Raw genomic sequence first — 16,522 nt, 5'->3', positions numbered from 1 at the left:
GCGGTGCCACAGTTGCTCAGCGGTCGTTTCCTGTCGAGGAAATTGTATCGGAAACTAGAATAAGATGGGCGCTAAATAGCTTTGGACCATTCAAATCCCCTGGACCTGATGGAATTACTCCGGCGGAGTTACAAGCTGTAACTGACAAAATTATCCCCTGGTTGTCGGTGATATATAAAGGATGTATCAACTTATCATATATCCCAGGAAAGTGGAGGGAAACAAAAGTCGTTTTCATACCTAAAGCGGGAAAAGCCTCTCACTCGAGGGCGAAGGATTTCCGACCAATCAGCTTATCCTCATTCCTACTTAAGACTCTGGAGAGGATGATAGATATTTATCTTAGAACTAGCATCGATTCAAGTTTGTTCTCGAAACGACAGCATGCATACTCGAAGGGCAGGTCTACTGAGACCGCACTACATGAACTAGTCAGCTTTATTGAAAGCTCACTATCTGTCAAAGAATACACAATCGTGGCGTTTCTAGACATCGAAGGGGCGTTCAATAATGTCCATCCGAGCTCGATATTAAATGGACTGACAACTCTGAATGTTGATCCATGTATACTCAGGCTGTTAGACGAACTGCTAATGAAGAGACGTATTTCAGCCACACTAGGACAAGCAAACATACAAAGGTATGTGAACAGAGGCACTCCCCAAGGAGGAGTCCTATCACCTCTTCTTTGGAATGTTGCTATAAATAGCCTTCTGGTTACTCTAGAAAAAGAAAGGATAAAAGTGGTGGCATACGCAGATGATGTGGCTCTGGCAGTCAGGGGAAAATTCCCATCCACAATCAGAGATATTATTCAGAGGGCCCTCCGGATGACTGAGAAATGGGCGAAAGACAATGGTCTTGGGGTAAATCCTGCAAAGACAGAATTAGTCATGTACTGCAACGATCGCAAAACTCCCACGGTTAGGCCTATTTCCTTAGGGGGTACTGAAATTCCCTTTGGTGAGTGTGCAAAATACCTTGGCGTTATTTTGGACAGGAAGCTGAACTTTAAGCTTAATATTGAAGAAAGGGCGAGAAAGGCAACTGTAGCTTTGTACTCGTGCAAAAAGGCAATAGGAAAAAAGTGGGGACTGAAACCAAAAATTGTGCATTGGCTATACACGGCAGTGGTTAGACCTATAATGCTATATGGTGTTGTAGTCTGGTGGCCGGCACTTCAGAAACCGACTTGTTTAGATAAAGTTCAGCGTATGGCGTGTTTGTGTATTTCAGGCGCATTCAGCAAGACAGGAACAAATTCCCTTAATGTCGTGCTGCATCTATTGCCTTTAGACATTTTGGCCAAACAGTCAGCTGCAACAACGGTTGTGCGGTTGCGCGAACTATCGCTGTGGTCGGAAAAAGGTTACGGTCACAGTTCTGTCCTCAAAACAATGCCAGATGTGCCTAACGTAGTGGATTACACTTTGGCGAGTCCACTTTTCGACAAAAAGTTTGAGACTCTAATCCCCAACAGTGAGGCGTGGTGCACACAGACCCCGGGGAATAAAGAATATATAGATTTCTACACTGATGGCTCCAAATTGGATGGACAAGTGGGGTTCGGAGTATATTCTAATGATCTGGAACTTCGAATAGCGAAAAGATTACCTAATCACTGTAGTGTTTTTCAGGCTGAAATATTAGCAATAAGAGAGGTGGCGAATTGGCTGAGAAGTAATGTTCCAAAAAATGTGGGCATTAATATATACTCAGACAGTCAACCTGCAATAAAATCCTTGGACTCTGTGTTCCTCAACTCGAAAACGGCCATCGACTGCCGCAAATCTCTCAATGAGATGGCTGAGCAGTACAATATTCACCTAATATGGGTGCCTGGCCATAGGAACATACCGGGGAACTGCGAAGCGGATGAGTTGGCAAGGCTAGGGACTACCTTACATATTCCAGGGGAACTAGAATTTGTTGGTATGCCCCTAGCTACCTGCAAGCTCATGCTGCGTGAGAAGGCTGTTATGATGGCAAATGTTCGATGGGAGAATTGCAAGGGTTGTAACGACACCAAGCAAATATGGCCCCATTTCAACTTAAACCGCACACTAGATATGCTAATGTTCTCGAGACGTCAGATATCACTCCTGATATCTGCTATAACGGGTCGCTGCCTGATAGGCGATTTTGCAAAAACTATTGGCGCGAAGTATAATGACTATTGTATGAGCTGTCATGGTGCGGAGGAAAAAGAATCAATTAAACACCTCTTGTGTGAGTGTCCTGCATTTTGTGTAAAGCGCAAGCAACTTTTAGGAGCATATAGCTTCAGATTACTGGCGGATCTGGAAAACGTTAACTTAAGCAGTCTGCTACTGTTTTTGGAACAATCTGGTTGGTTCAACAAAGAAAAATAATCAAGAAGGTTCAGCGGTTAAAACTAGAAGTGCCCATATGTAATAGGTACTTTTAGTTAATGTGGTATCACAATGGACTGAATAGTCTAAGTGAGCCTGAATCTTAATCGGGCTGCCACTTTAACCTAACCTAACCTATGGTTTCGTAAACCTTTTTTAAACGTTTGATAAATATTTTGTTGGATTCCTTCGCTGCCAACAAAATTCTTTTATTATTATTTCATCATCTACCCAAAACGAGGCCATGGACCAACAACCCCAACAATTGTTTTTATGGCAACAAGTTTCTTCTTGTGGAGGGGAAGAAGTTCTTCTCCATAAACCTACCCTTCAGCAAATTTGCTTAAATTTCATTGTTCTGCCCTCCCACATCACTAGTGACAGAAACCTACTACACTGATGTTATATTTTGGCCACTTGTTTGCTTTTACCATTATTGTATGGGTAGGGGTTTTGTTTCTTTTTATTACTCTTTTCTCTTCTCAGTAAACATAGCTGAATTTAGGATTCAGCGCATTAAAAAGGAAACACGTGTTGGTTGTCATTTGTATAGTTTTGTTTTTTAGTATACTCTTCATGAAGGTTATATCAACGTAAATAATATTGAGAGAGATTAGGAGAGAGTGAGAGTAGCTTGCACACAAAAACTCTCAATACAAATGACATATGCCAAAGAGGGCCCAGGTAAACAATATGAAGTTGGTTGTGATTGAATAAGGATAATCAATCAGCTGATTGGTCAGATGGCACAGTGGGTCGTTAATGATATTCAAATGTAAGGAATTTTTTATAATGTTGGATAATTAATCTTATTAGCCAAGGCCACCCATAACTGAATGTGACCTCCTCAAGTGGTAGTAAACAATGAATCATATTTCTAGTTGTAGACTACTGAATTTCTTGAAATCTTGTTGACGCCTTTCAAGTGCATACTGCCTATTTACAGTGTACTTCCTCGCACATATTGGAAAATTAAGAAAACCACCATGACCACAAAATCAAATTGATGTTTCCGCAAATGTAAACACCAGGCATCGCAATTTCCTACATCATCATTTCCTCTATCTCCTCATAACGTAGTTCTATTTGTTTGCATTATTTATGGACGTGCGACTAGACAGACAACCACTTGACATATCAATTTCTCAGATCATAAAAGATGGGAAAACACCACGGGTGATTGGCGGCACTGACCTAATACACGCATTGAAACGCACATGAAGGATGAGAAGCGATGAAGGAAATGGTGGTATTGTGTAGGAATTCATGCTGTTTTCTATGGCGAGGATCTTATCGCCTTTTTTCAAGTGCAAGTTCTTGAGCGAGAGATTTGTGTTACTTTGCGTTTTGTTTATTCAACTAAAATATCAAAATAAACAAACAGATCGTTTGTATTGGCGCCCAAAACAGTGATCAGTGATTATTCCTTTTAAATTATGCAATTCGGCGCCAGTTCAAGTGCACAAGTTGGACTATGGAGAAATGTGAGATTGTTGAAACATTGAATGACTTTGAAAATACACAGAAAAAAAATTACGAAAAGTTTTCCGATTAAAATTTTAATTGAGTTTGAAAAAAGATTCAATTAAAAATTTAATTGAATCAACAAATTTTTTAATTGAAACAAAAATCAATCACAACAATTAATAGTATCAATTAATTTTTTAATTGGATCCATTAATTTTTTAATTGACCTTCAATTAATTTTTTAATTGATACTATCATTTCTGTGATTGAAGACATTTCAATTAAAAAATTAATTGGATCAATTAATTTCGTGATTGAATAAGAATTGTTTTTTTGTGTGTAGTGAAGAAGTCAGGCACAGAAAAACAATGTTCGACCATGGTTCTTTTACAATTGCTTATTTATAATTGTTGCAAAAGTCATGTACATAGTCTCTGGGAAAAAGAGTTTACTGGTAGAGAAAAAATATTATGGCAATAAGACCTCAAATACGATTCCTATTCTTCTATTATTAACAGGGTAACTGATATGTATGGCAATCAATAATTTCTAAAAGATACTTTGCAGGACACTTTGCAGATATCTACTTAAATGAGATCAGAGTGTTACTCGTTGATTCAAAAAATTTGCAGTCCAAAACAAATTTCATGCGTTTTTTTTTGTTTATTTCCACCCTTCATTAGAATCCTTCTTTAATTCCCACCCTTTAATAGGACCCTTTTTTACAGTGATACCAGTGTTGGGGATTTTATTTCTATAGAGAAATTTTGTCAAAATTTTATTTCTATAGAAAATTTTGTCAAAATTTTATTTCTATAGAAAATTTTGTCAACATTTTATTTCTATAGAAAATTTTGTCAATATTTTATTTCTATAGAAAATTTTGTCAACATTTTATTTCTATAGAAAATTTTGTCAATATTTTATTTCTATAGAAAATTTTGTCAAAATTTTATTTCTACAGAAAATTTTGTCAAAACTTTATTTCTATAGAAAATATTTCAAAAGTTTATTTTTATAGAAAAATTTTTCAAAATTTTATTTCTATAGAAAATTTTCTCAAAATTTTATTTCTATAGAAAATTTTTTTTCTGTAGAAAATTTTGTAAAAATTTTATTTCTATATAGAAAATTTTGTCTGCACGCTCACAAAAAATCGCTTCTGTAACATATACTCCCAAACATATTTTGCTTCAAGCATATACATTTTTGGGTATTGCCCAAACATTTATATGTTTGATCTCTTCCAATATATAATATGTTTGAAAGCATATTGGTCTAAACAATATATGTTTGGGTAGTCTAAGTTCCAAACATTTTGTATTTTTGCATCCAAATTCAATAATGTTGTCTTCCAAAAAACAATATGTTATTATGTGACCATATAATATGTTTGGAAGCATTTTGCACCCAAAAATATTATATGCTTAAAAAAAATTTCCAAAACAATATTGTGCTCAAAATTTTATTTATTTATTTATATATTTACAATCATAATGAATTATGAAAATAAACAGGTAATATAGGTGCTAACAACATAGGTTTTCGACCTGAATGCTCAAAATTTTGTTTCTGCCCAATTGTATATTCCCCGACATCTTTCTCACTTCCACCAGATTTTTTAGTTCTTAGCACCTTTTTCTGTAATACAAACATTGTAGAAGAAATTATTCAATTTTATGATTTTTTTTTTATTTTAATTTTACCTTTTGCCGGACGGGGACTCGAACAGCGGACCACACAGTTTGTAAGGATCAAAGAAGTAGCTGATCAATTGCCCAAGGAAAAATAAAATGTTAATTTTGTAATAACATGCAACAACCACCAACTTAATTCAATATCGCTCCCTGTTAAATAGCGCTCCAAGCTACTAAACACATATATGTTAATAGGCTATTTCTAAATTAATATATGTTTGCATTCAAGCATATTATATTTACAAACATTTTATGTCCCAAACATAATATGTTCTAACATATTAACATATATGTCCCAAACATGTTATGCTAGTTTATGAACATTATATGCTTGCACTCAAAAATATTGTGTTTAAAAATTTGTGTTCCAAACATATAATGTTTATAGCCAAACATATGAAAAACAGTCTTTTTCAACCGTGTGAAGTTTATTACTATAGAAAATTTATGAAGTACCTCTTTCCAAAATCTACCAAAACTTCAAAAATTCAACCAATCTACTAAAAAATAAAAAAAAATTATTATTTCTGGTAGAATTCTACCAACTTTGGCAACGTGTCTACCACCCAATTTACTACTTGAATATTTAGTAGTAAATTTTCGAGACGATCACCAGTTTCTTGTTCGAAATCTTGATCTTATTCCAGCTTGCTGGATTTGACAAAATTTTAATTTCTAAATTATTATTACTGATTTTCTACAGTAGAGCCGTTTGCTTTATTTCTTTTTTTTTAACTTGGCAAAAATGTATTGGGGGTTTTTGTGAGGAATTTTAATTTAAATTGGGGATTTTTGTGGACGAAATCGTCATAATTTGGGAACATTAGAAACATGTTTTTTGTAAACACTTTTAATCAATAAAAACGTAATATTTCTACATTTAATCTTCAGAAACGAGATATCTGCAATGTTTTCATTATTAGAAAAAAAAATTATAAAATTTGAATATTTTTGTCCTATTGGTTGTATAGAAAATTTTGCGATCACTTTTCGTTCGTATTTATTGCCAATGGGGAGACAAAAATTTCGGCCACATCAACAGGACTCAGCGCCATAGAACTCAACACGCGTCAACCAAGAATCACGGGAAACACCGTCTGTAAATTGTAAGTTAGTCCATATATATTAGGCATAAAAAGGTATATATATGTGAGGTAGGTTAGGTTAGGTGGCAGCCCGATGTATCAAGCTCACTTAGACTATTCAGTCCATTGTGATACCACATTGGTGAACTTCTCTCTATATATAGGGAAGTCTACAAATAATTACGAACCGATATGAACTGTGATTGGGGATCGGTTTATCTGGGGCTATATATGGGTATGGATCAAGATATGGATCAAGTTTGTCATGGTTGTTAGCGGCCATATACTAGCACAATGTAGCAAATTTCAACCGAATCGGATGAAGTTTGCTTCTCCAAGAGAATCCGGAGGTCAAATCTGAGGAACGGTTTATAAGGGGCTATATACCATATAATTATGGACCGATATGGACCAGTCTGAGCATGGTTCTTAGAGACCATATACTAACACCATATATTAAGTTTCTACTGCATCGAATAAATTTTGCTCCTCATAGAGGCTCCGGAGGTCAAATCTGGGGATCGGTTTATATGGGGACTATATATAATTATAGACCGATATAAACCAATTCTTGCATGGTTGTTAGAGACCATATACTAACATCACGTACAAAATTTCCACCAGATTGGATGAATTTTGCTCCTCCAAGAGGCCCCGGAGTTCAAATCTGGGGATCGGTTTATATGGGGGCTATATACCATATAATTATGGACCAATATGGACCAGTCTGAGCATGGTTGTTAGATACCATATACTTACACCATATATTAAGTTTCTACTGCATCGGATAAATTTTGCTCCTCCTAGAGGATCCGGAGGTCAAATCAGGGGATCGGTTTATATGGGGACTATATATAATTATAGACCCATATAAACCAATTCTTGCATGGTTGTTAGAGACCATATACTAACATCACGTACAAAATTTCAACCGGATTGGATGAATTTTGCTCCTCCTAGAGGCTCCGGAGGTCAAATCTGGGGATCGGTTTATATGGCGACTATATATAATTATAGACCGATATAGACCAGTCTGAGCATGGCTGTTAGATACCATGGATGAATTTTGCTCCTCCAAGAGGCCCCGGAGTTCAAATCTGGGGATCGGTTTATATAGGGACTATATATAATTATAGACCGATATAGACCAGTCTGAGCATGGCTGTTAGATACCATAACTAACACCATATATCAAGTTTCTACTGGATCGGATAAATTTTGCTCCTCCTAGAGGCTCCGGAGGTCAAATCTGGGGATCGGTTTTTATGGGGAATATATATAATTATAGACCGAAATAGACCAATTCTTGCATAGTTGTTAGAGACCATATACTAACACCACGTATCAAATTTCAACCTAATCGCATAAATTTTACTCCTCCTAGAGACTCCCGAAGTTCAAATCTGGGGAGCGGTTTATATGGGGGCTATATATAATTATGGACCGATATAGACCAATTTTTGCATTGTTGTTTGAGACCATATAGTTGCATCACGTACCAAATTTCAACCGGATCGGATGAATTTCGCTCCTCCAAGAGGCTCCGCAAGCCAAATCTAGGAGTCGGTTTATATGGGGGCTATATGTAAAAGTGGCCCGATATGGCCCATTTGCAATACCGTCGGACCTACATAAATAACAACTACTTATGCCAAGTTTCAAGTCGATATCTTGTTTCGTTCGGAAGTTAGCGTGATTTAAAACGGACGGACGGACATGCTTAGATCGACTCAGAATTTCACCACGACCCAGAATATATATACTTTATCGGGTCTTAGAACAATATTTCGATCCTATGGTGGAGAGTATAAAAAACCACAATTCGAACCACATTTAGCGAATTGAAACAAATCTAAACTGATTCCAAAATGTAATGTTAATTCCGACTTTTTGCTCTTGAACAATAAAATTAAAAAAAAAAGAATGACAAAATATATGGGTTTACTTTATTACATTACGTTTCAGTCACCCTGTAATAAAGAATTCGTTATAATTTGTTTTATTTTTTATAAAAAAAGGGAAGAACTCGAAGTCGGTTTCGGCTGAAATCTCGATTGATTTCAGTACATTTGAAATGGCGAAATATTTGCTGTCTTGGAGTGCCCTGTTTCAGAACTAACACCTCATTTTTTGCAACCCTGTGGTTCATTTAGTTGTATGTGTGGCTTTGTTTTTGATATTTTACGTTAAAATGATAATAATGATAATATTGATCTGTTTGTAAACAAAAAACCGCCGTTAAAACCGCTAATGAACGAAATCTCAATTTTTTGCCAGTATGAATGCTTGAGATTTGTAAAGGCACAAGTTTTCGTGTCTAGTGTGACCGTACAATAAATATTGAATATCAAACAATTTTGAACCATTTAAAAAGGCCGGTTAGTTCCTTTGGCCTAGTTCGCATACAATGATAGGCCATTTACTAAAATTAGTTTATCTTTAGATAAAGAAATTGCATCCTTTGTAAATATACAAGAATTTATTTCCAAAACACTGGATGGAAAATGAATGAAGCACTCTCGTACTTTTTCTCTATTTAAATAATACTTCCAATAGCTATTTATATAGATATTTCATTTTGATGGACTGTATCTTCTTGAGCAAAAGAAATATGCACATTTGGGGGAAAACTACAAAGGCGTAGATCAAGTAAACTGCAGAAAGCGAACATTAAGAGATAATGATGTACGATGTGTGGAAGATGCCAAGGCATATAAGATCCATGAATATATTTATTTTACTTTATACTTACATGTGCCCCAAATGAATACCATACTTCCATGAATTGTATCTTAGATAAAATGCAAAATGAGATAACAACAATTCTAAAATGAAAAGAGATTTGCAAATTTAATTTAATTTAATTTAATTTAATTTAATTTAATTCATTTTAATTTAATTTAATTTAATTTAATTTAATTTAATTTAATTTAATTTAATTTAATTTAATTTAATTTAATTTAGTTTAGTTTAGTTTAGTTTAGTTTAGTTTAGTTTAGTTTAATTTAATTTAATTTAATTTAATTTAATTTAATTTAATTTAATTTAATTTAATTTAATTTAATTTAATTTAATTTAATTTAATTTAATTTAATTTAATTTAATTTAATTTATTTTAATTTCATTTCATTTCATTTCATATAAGTGTGTACTTAAGTTATTTTGCTTTATTTCTGCGAATAGAATTTACACATTCACCATGCCTTCATTTAAGTTTTCTGTGCAAATTTTTGCTTTACATCTGTTTTTTCTAGATCGTTACATCAAAGCACAAAATGCCCCAGCACAACTGAATAAGGGGGATACTAACAGAAGATTAATGAAATGCCAAAGTTGTAATTCGGATGGGTGGGCCGGGAAAATTGAATGGAATGAAAATGCATGTCAGTCAACGAATACGATCGAAATGCACACAAAATAAAAATAAATTTCGATGAGCATTATTAACCAGCAACAAGATGGAATTGTAAATAATGATACGATGGTCATTAAAGTGGTGTTAATGTCTATAATTATATGAAACGAAAAAAGAATCTGGGCTATTGTTGCTGTCACTAAATGAGAAATGTGTGGAAATATGTAGAAAAGATCCTTTGTATGAAAAATCGCATATCTTAATGCGCAAGGTTGCTGAGGCGATGTCTTACTAAGTTCACACTGGTATATCTGCCGATTTTCATTGGACCGCTATGTTTACATCCGAACCATGTTAATAAACTCCTAAGAGAATTGAAGAAAAACAAATTTCTCTTAGAAGAAGAATAGAACAACTCAAACGATAGTTGTAAAGCAAGCTTTGAACGAATATATCCCATTTGTGGTACTTTGGGATAAAATAAAAAAATTAAAAAAAAAAAAACTGAAAAACTAACACAAGGTGACAGATTTTTATTTGAACGCTCTCTTTACATCCGATCCATTCTAATAAGCTCCTAAGAGAGTTGTAGAAATAGAAATGCTCTTAGGTGAAAGGATAGTTCTAAAGAACACAGAAAAAAATTTCCGTAGTTAAACTAACGCTAAATTTAACTTATTTTTATTGTAAAAAAAATTATTTGTTAGTTGTTCAATTTTATTACTTTTTGCGAAAATTTCCCCAGCCCAATGAAATTTTCGTTTTTTTAAGTATGTCTCAAATATTTTATGAACTAAACGTGAGTATAAAGTTCGATGACCGTACACATAAGTTCGATATGAACTAAAGCAAATGAAAATTTTCGTACGATTCCCAAAAATAGTAAGAATGAACCACTGTATGGTTAAAATGGTCATGATTTGGCGCCAACGATTTTCTTCTTAGGTTAGGTGGCAGTCCGATGTATCAGGCTCACTTAGACTATTCAGTCCATTGTGATACCACATTGGTGAACTTCTCTCTTAACTTTTAGTTAATATTTTCTTCTATTAGAGGGTGCACAGAAAAAAAAGTGTCTCGTAAATTTAAGAAGATTTTTACAATAATTTATTACAAGAATTTTCCAGAATTTTAGTTCATTTTTCGTATCTTCATCGAAAATTAACTACTCGAAAGGAAATTTTACAAATTCTAAGTAGCAATCGTTTAGTTCATGACCTACAAAATACGATGGAAATTTCCTTAAAAAATTTCTTAACTGGTAGTTAAAAATTCGTTTGTCATGCTATAAAACTACTTGTGAAATGTAAAGTATTTTTTAAATAATAAGTGCAATTTACTATAAGATTTTTTTGTATGAGAAAATATTTTTTTACGAAAAATGAACTTGAAAGTGGATAGCAATTTCTTACTGACAATTCCTATAGTTAATAATTGTTGGTAAGAAATTACCCAATGAAATATTTTTAGTTCACATGTAATTAAATTTATAGACATTTTCGTCAAAAATGGTAGATAACATTTCATGAAAATTTTGCAAATTTTAAGTTAAACGTTTCATTGTTCGTAAACTGGTGTGCCTTTACGAATATTATTCTTAGAGTAAATTGTCAGCAGATGCGATGAACTAATGCATAGTACAGAGATCTTTATCGGCATAGTGGAATGTGATTAATGTAAAGATGATGTTACTTGAGTTTTGTTGTGTATACATGAGCGTGGGGTTGTTTTTATTTTTGTTCATTTAGTGGTTTGTGTGTGTGTTTGTTATTCTTGGATGGTTTATTGGCTGGATGGGGTGTTGTTTTCAATAAAGGCACATGTGTTTTTGTTGTTGTAGGAATGTTTTGGCTTTGCTTGGTTTTGTTTGGCATGCTTCAGTTGTATAGTTGGCGTTGGCGTGGGCTGTTGCATCTTTTAATATGCAACAAGGGAATATAAAGGCATGGAATATTTTGGAATTTTGAGACATATATTGGTGTTTGTTTATTAAACGTTTTAAATGAAAGTTATTAATATTTTATCGGTAGTTTCGAGAAAAGTTATTAAGAATATTTAGGAAAATATGTTGAAATTGAAAGTGTATTGAAATTTTTATTATTCAATGTAAAAAATTAATATTCAATTCCAGATGAATTTGGAAAATTTTTGTTATATCTCAGCGTATAGTTTAGCCATAAATTGGTAAGTATTGTTTTTTTAATATGGCTTTCTTTTAAAAATAATATTTTTTATGTATATTATTATTTGTTAATTATTTTTTTTTTTTGGAAACCAGTTTAATGTTTTTCTTTGTTGTAAAAGCAATATTTAATTTCAGAGCAACTCCACTCATATTTTATTTCAGAGCATATTTAATTTCAGAGCAACAACTCAGGTTTTTAATACCTTATTTTAGTATTTCTTTAATTAATTTTTTTGGAAATTGAAAAAAATGTTAGTACTCCTTTGCTTGTAATTTAATAGTGAATTGGTAAGGATTCTTTAACTTTCTTTTAACCAGAATATATGTTTTTTTATGCATAATATTATTTTTTTCATTAGATTTTTTGGAAACCTATTTAATAATTTTATTTAATGTAAAAAATGAATATTTAATTTCAGAATAGCCCAAATAAATTTGGACAACTTTTTATATTTCCCCTCAGCGTACAATTTAATAGAGAATTGGTAAGTTTTATATTAAAACTCTGGCTTTCTTTCAACTAGAATATTTATTTTATTATATCCTTCACATCGATAACAACACAGTTTTATGAGTTTATATAGAATACTTCATTATTTCTCAATATGTTTCAGGTACCAATTTTATAAGATACGTTTTCCAAAGAAAAGTTGAATTCCTTACACCATTCGATAAAATGCCCCCAAATATGGTAAGTTACAAGCTAAAATGAAGAATTAAAAGTATATTACATAACATGGTGTTAATTTTTAACAATTTTCATTATTGTTTCCATTTTTTTCCAGCAAGATATGTGAAAAAATTACCTGCGATGAATAAAAAAAGGATAAGTCAAAATGTCCAAACAGCGGGTTCAAATGAACTACTCTCTGTTCCACGTGGCCATAATTTTTATTCACAAAAAACATTGTATTAAGAACTTTCATCATAAGTTTTTATAATAAAGTACTTTTGCTTAAAGAAAGTTTAATTTTAATGTATGAACATTTTCATAATAGTAAAACGGTTTGTTGTTCCTTTAATTATTTAATTTCTCTGTACTGTGGAATGATTGATTTAAAAATAGTTTAATCGTCGACATTTTAAAGAGAATGTTAACCAATTTTTATTATCGGGTTTCCCACAAAATAAGCAAGTAAAACAAAATAATACTGACTTTTTAACTTGGTAGGGGTATATAAATCTTATGGTGTTGTAAAAATAAACTAAACTACAATGTTATAGATGAACTAAAATTTAAGAGAATTATAAACTAGACAAGTTGAAAAAAATTTTAAGGGCTAAATCATGGTCAATATTACTACAGTTTAGTTCATTTTGCAATGGAAAAGGGTTCACTGTTTTTTCAGTGTGTAATTTCGTGAACTGTAGTTAAAAAGTACAACAGGGCATTAAATTTTCCTGGTTTTAACAACGCTTTGGGGAAATCTCAAAATGTGTTGCAAAATTTAGTTCAATTTTCGTACGAGTTAGTTTATTCTTCGTGTAAAACAGTTCACTTTTTTCCGTGAACGCTTTCCTAGCCTTCCTAAAAATTAAGTAATAAAACACAAACAAGAATAATATACTAATGCGCTAATTAGATAAAATTATGTATTTACCATTCTGACACATTTATTTATTAAAGAATTAGATAATTTGGTAACCTTTCTCATACATAGTCTTCAAATGAGTCATAGAGATCCTCAATAACCCTTTAAAACCCCCTTTCTAATTGACACTACACAACCGTAATTCCAATCAAATTTTAATGCAGACTCTAAGAAACAATAAATGAAAAATAAACAAAACACCTTAAACTACATAACGAAGAGAAGTAACAACAGCAGGCACTCCACTTAAAAACAATCACATTAAATATGAAGTAACAAAATACTCTCAAATGATAATAATGTAGCCGACACATAAGGATAACAAACACCAATACAAAAGCATTATGAGATAGAGAACAACAACAACAAACATATACGACATGATTTCCATGCCATAAGATTTTACAGTAACAACGACAATAGAAGAGAGATAGAAAATACCCAAAAAAAAAATGAGAGGTAATCTATAGATGAGTCGAGTGTAATAGAATGCTCACACATTCAACACAGGTGAACAAGTGCGTAACTGAAATCTAAAGAGAATGAAAGGAATTAATTGAAATAGTCATTGACGTTGGTCTATGGCAACGTTGATGCAGACAACAAACATGTTAACAACAAGAATTATGATGACCAGGACTAATATTAACGATGTTATGACGACTTTGACGTAAATACTATTGTTGTTGTTGTTTGAAAGACAATATACTGTACCAACGAAAAGAAAACAACAACATTTGATTATACGCATTTAACCGAATTGCATGATGAGAAATACAAGAGATATGTAAGTATTTTGGTTTTGGAGAGTTTTTTGTATGAGAGCAGAGATAAGTGAACGTAACTACAATTAAATAAGAGAAATGCACAGTACTGTGAACACGGAGTTATTGAGATTAAACATATCGAAAATTCAAAGAAAGTGTGAAAACATCTTGAAATAAAATATATGTAGTGATATTAAAAAATATATATATGAATTAAAATGTATTAAAAGTGGTGGTATAATACATATAATTCTTTTCGTTAAATTGGAGAACATTTACTAAACATACATTAGCTTTTTTCATGATGTAATAACAAGGTGGCATGGCTAAAACAGATGACAAGGATTTCCGGTTCAGCCGGAAGTTAACATAAAATATTGTTTTCGTAGAACTGACACTACCTCCACCGAAATAGAAATTAACAAGAGTCTAAAACAAAGCCAATTTTAAGCAGCTCTTTATATCCATCGAAAGAAGCGGCGATCAAGTTCAATCAGTTACAAAAAGTCCTGTAAAACCAGAATATAAGTATTATGTGACCTCTTACTAGTCAGCCCTAGTAAGAGGACCAATAGTGAGGCGTGGTGCACACAGACTCCGGGAAATAAACGATATATAGATTTCTACACTGATGGCTCCAAATTGGATGGTCAAATGGGTTTCGGATTATATTCTAAAGATCTGGAACTTCGAATAGCGAAATAACTGTAGTGTTCTTCAGGCTGAAATATTAGCAATAAAAAAAGGTGGCGTATTGGCTGAGAAGTAATGTTCCAAAAAATGTTGGCATTGATATATACTCAGACAGTCAACATGCAATAAAATCCTTGGACTCTGTGTTCCTTAACTCGAAAGCGACTGCCACAAATCTCTAAACGAGATGGCTGAGCAGTACAATATTCACCTAATATGGGTGCTTGGCCATAGGAACATACCGGGGAACGGCGAAGCGGATGAGTTAGCAAGGCTATGTACTACCTTACAAATTCCAGGGGAATTAGAATCTGTTGGTATTCCTTTGGCTACCTGCAAGCTCTTACTGCGTGAGAAGGCTGTTATAATGTCAAATGTTCGATGCGATAATTGCAAGGTTTGTAACGGCACAAAGCAAATATGGCCCCGTTTAAACTTAAACCGCTCACTAGATATGCTAGTGTTCTCAAGACGTCAGATATCACTCCTGATAATGACTACTGTATGCGCTGTCATGATGCGGAGGCAAAGGAATCAATTAAACACCTCTTGTGTGAGTGTCCTGTATTTTGTGTAAGGCGTAAGCGAATTTTAGGGGCATATATCATTAGATTATATCATTAGAAAACGTGAACTTAAGCAGTCTGCTAATGTTTTTGGAACAATCTGGCTAGTTCAACAGAAGAAAAAAATCGAGAAGGTTCAGCGGTTAAAACTAGAAATACCCAAATGTAATAGGTACTTTTAGTTAACGTGGTATCACAATGGACTGAATAGTGTAAGTGAGCCTGAAACTTAATCGGGCTGCCACTTTAACCTAACCTACTAGTCAGTCCCTATGATATTCTAGCTATTTTTGGCGTAGGACAAAAGATTCAATATTATCGTTCGTTAGGTTAGGTGGCAGCCCGATGTATCAGGCTCACTTAGACTATTCAGTCCATTGTGATACCACATTGGTGAACTTCTCTCTTATCACTGAGTGCTGCCCGATTCCATGTTAAGCTCAATGACAAGGGACCTCCTTTTGCTTTAAAGGAAATGCTTTAAACATTTTCCTCGCATGTCTTGAGAGAAGAATCGGTCGATCTTTTGAGGAAACTTTCCAATCTTACGATCAGCTGGGTTTTCTGAACAGATCTCACGCATCTATATTCCAGTCTAGATGATGGCTTCACAGCGATATTTGGACAGATGTCAGTGATCATTTCAGCTGAAAAGCAAAATTTTCAGCTGGAGTGATGGCTTTCCTTCGTACATATCTTTCTGCAAAACGAAATTGTATCAGGACCACTTGTAATAATTGTTG

Source organism: Haematobia irritans, chromosome 5 (assembly GCF_050003625.1).
Source record: "Haematobia irritans isolate KBUSLIRL chromosome 5, ASM5000362v1, whole genome shotgun sequence".
Classification (NCBI taxonomy): Eukaryota; Metazoa; Arthropoda; class Insecta; order Diptera; family Muscidae; genus Haematobia; species Haematobia irritans.
Note: the sequence above shows the minus strand (reverse complement) of the source record.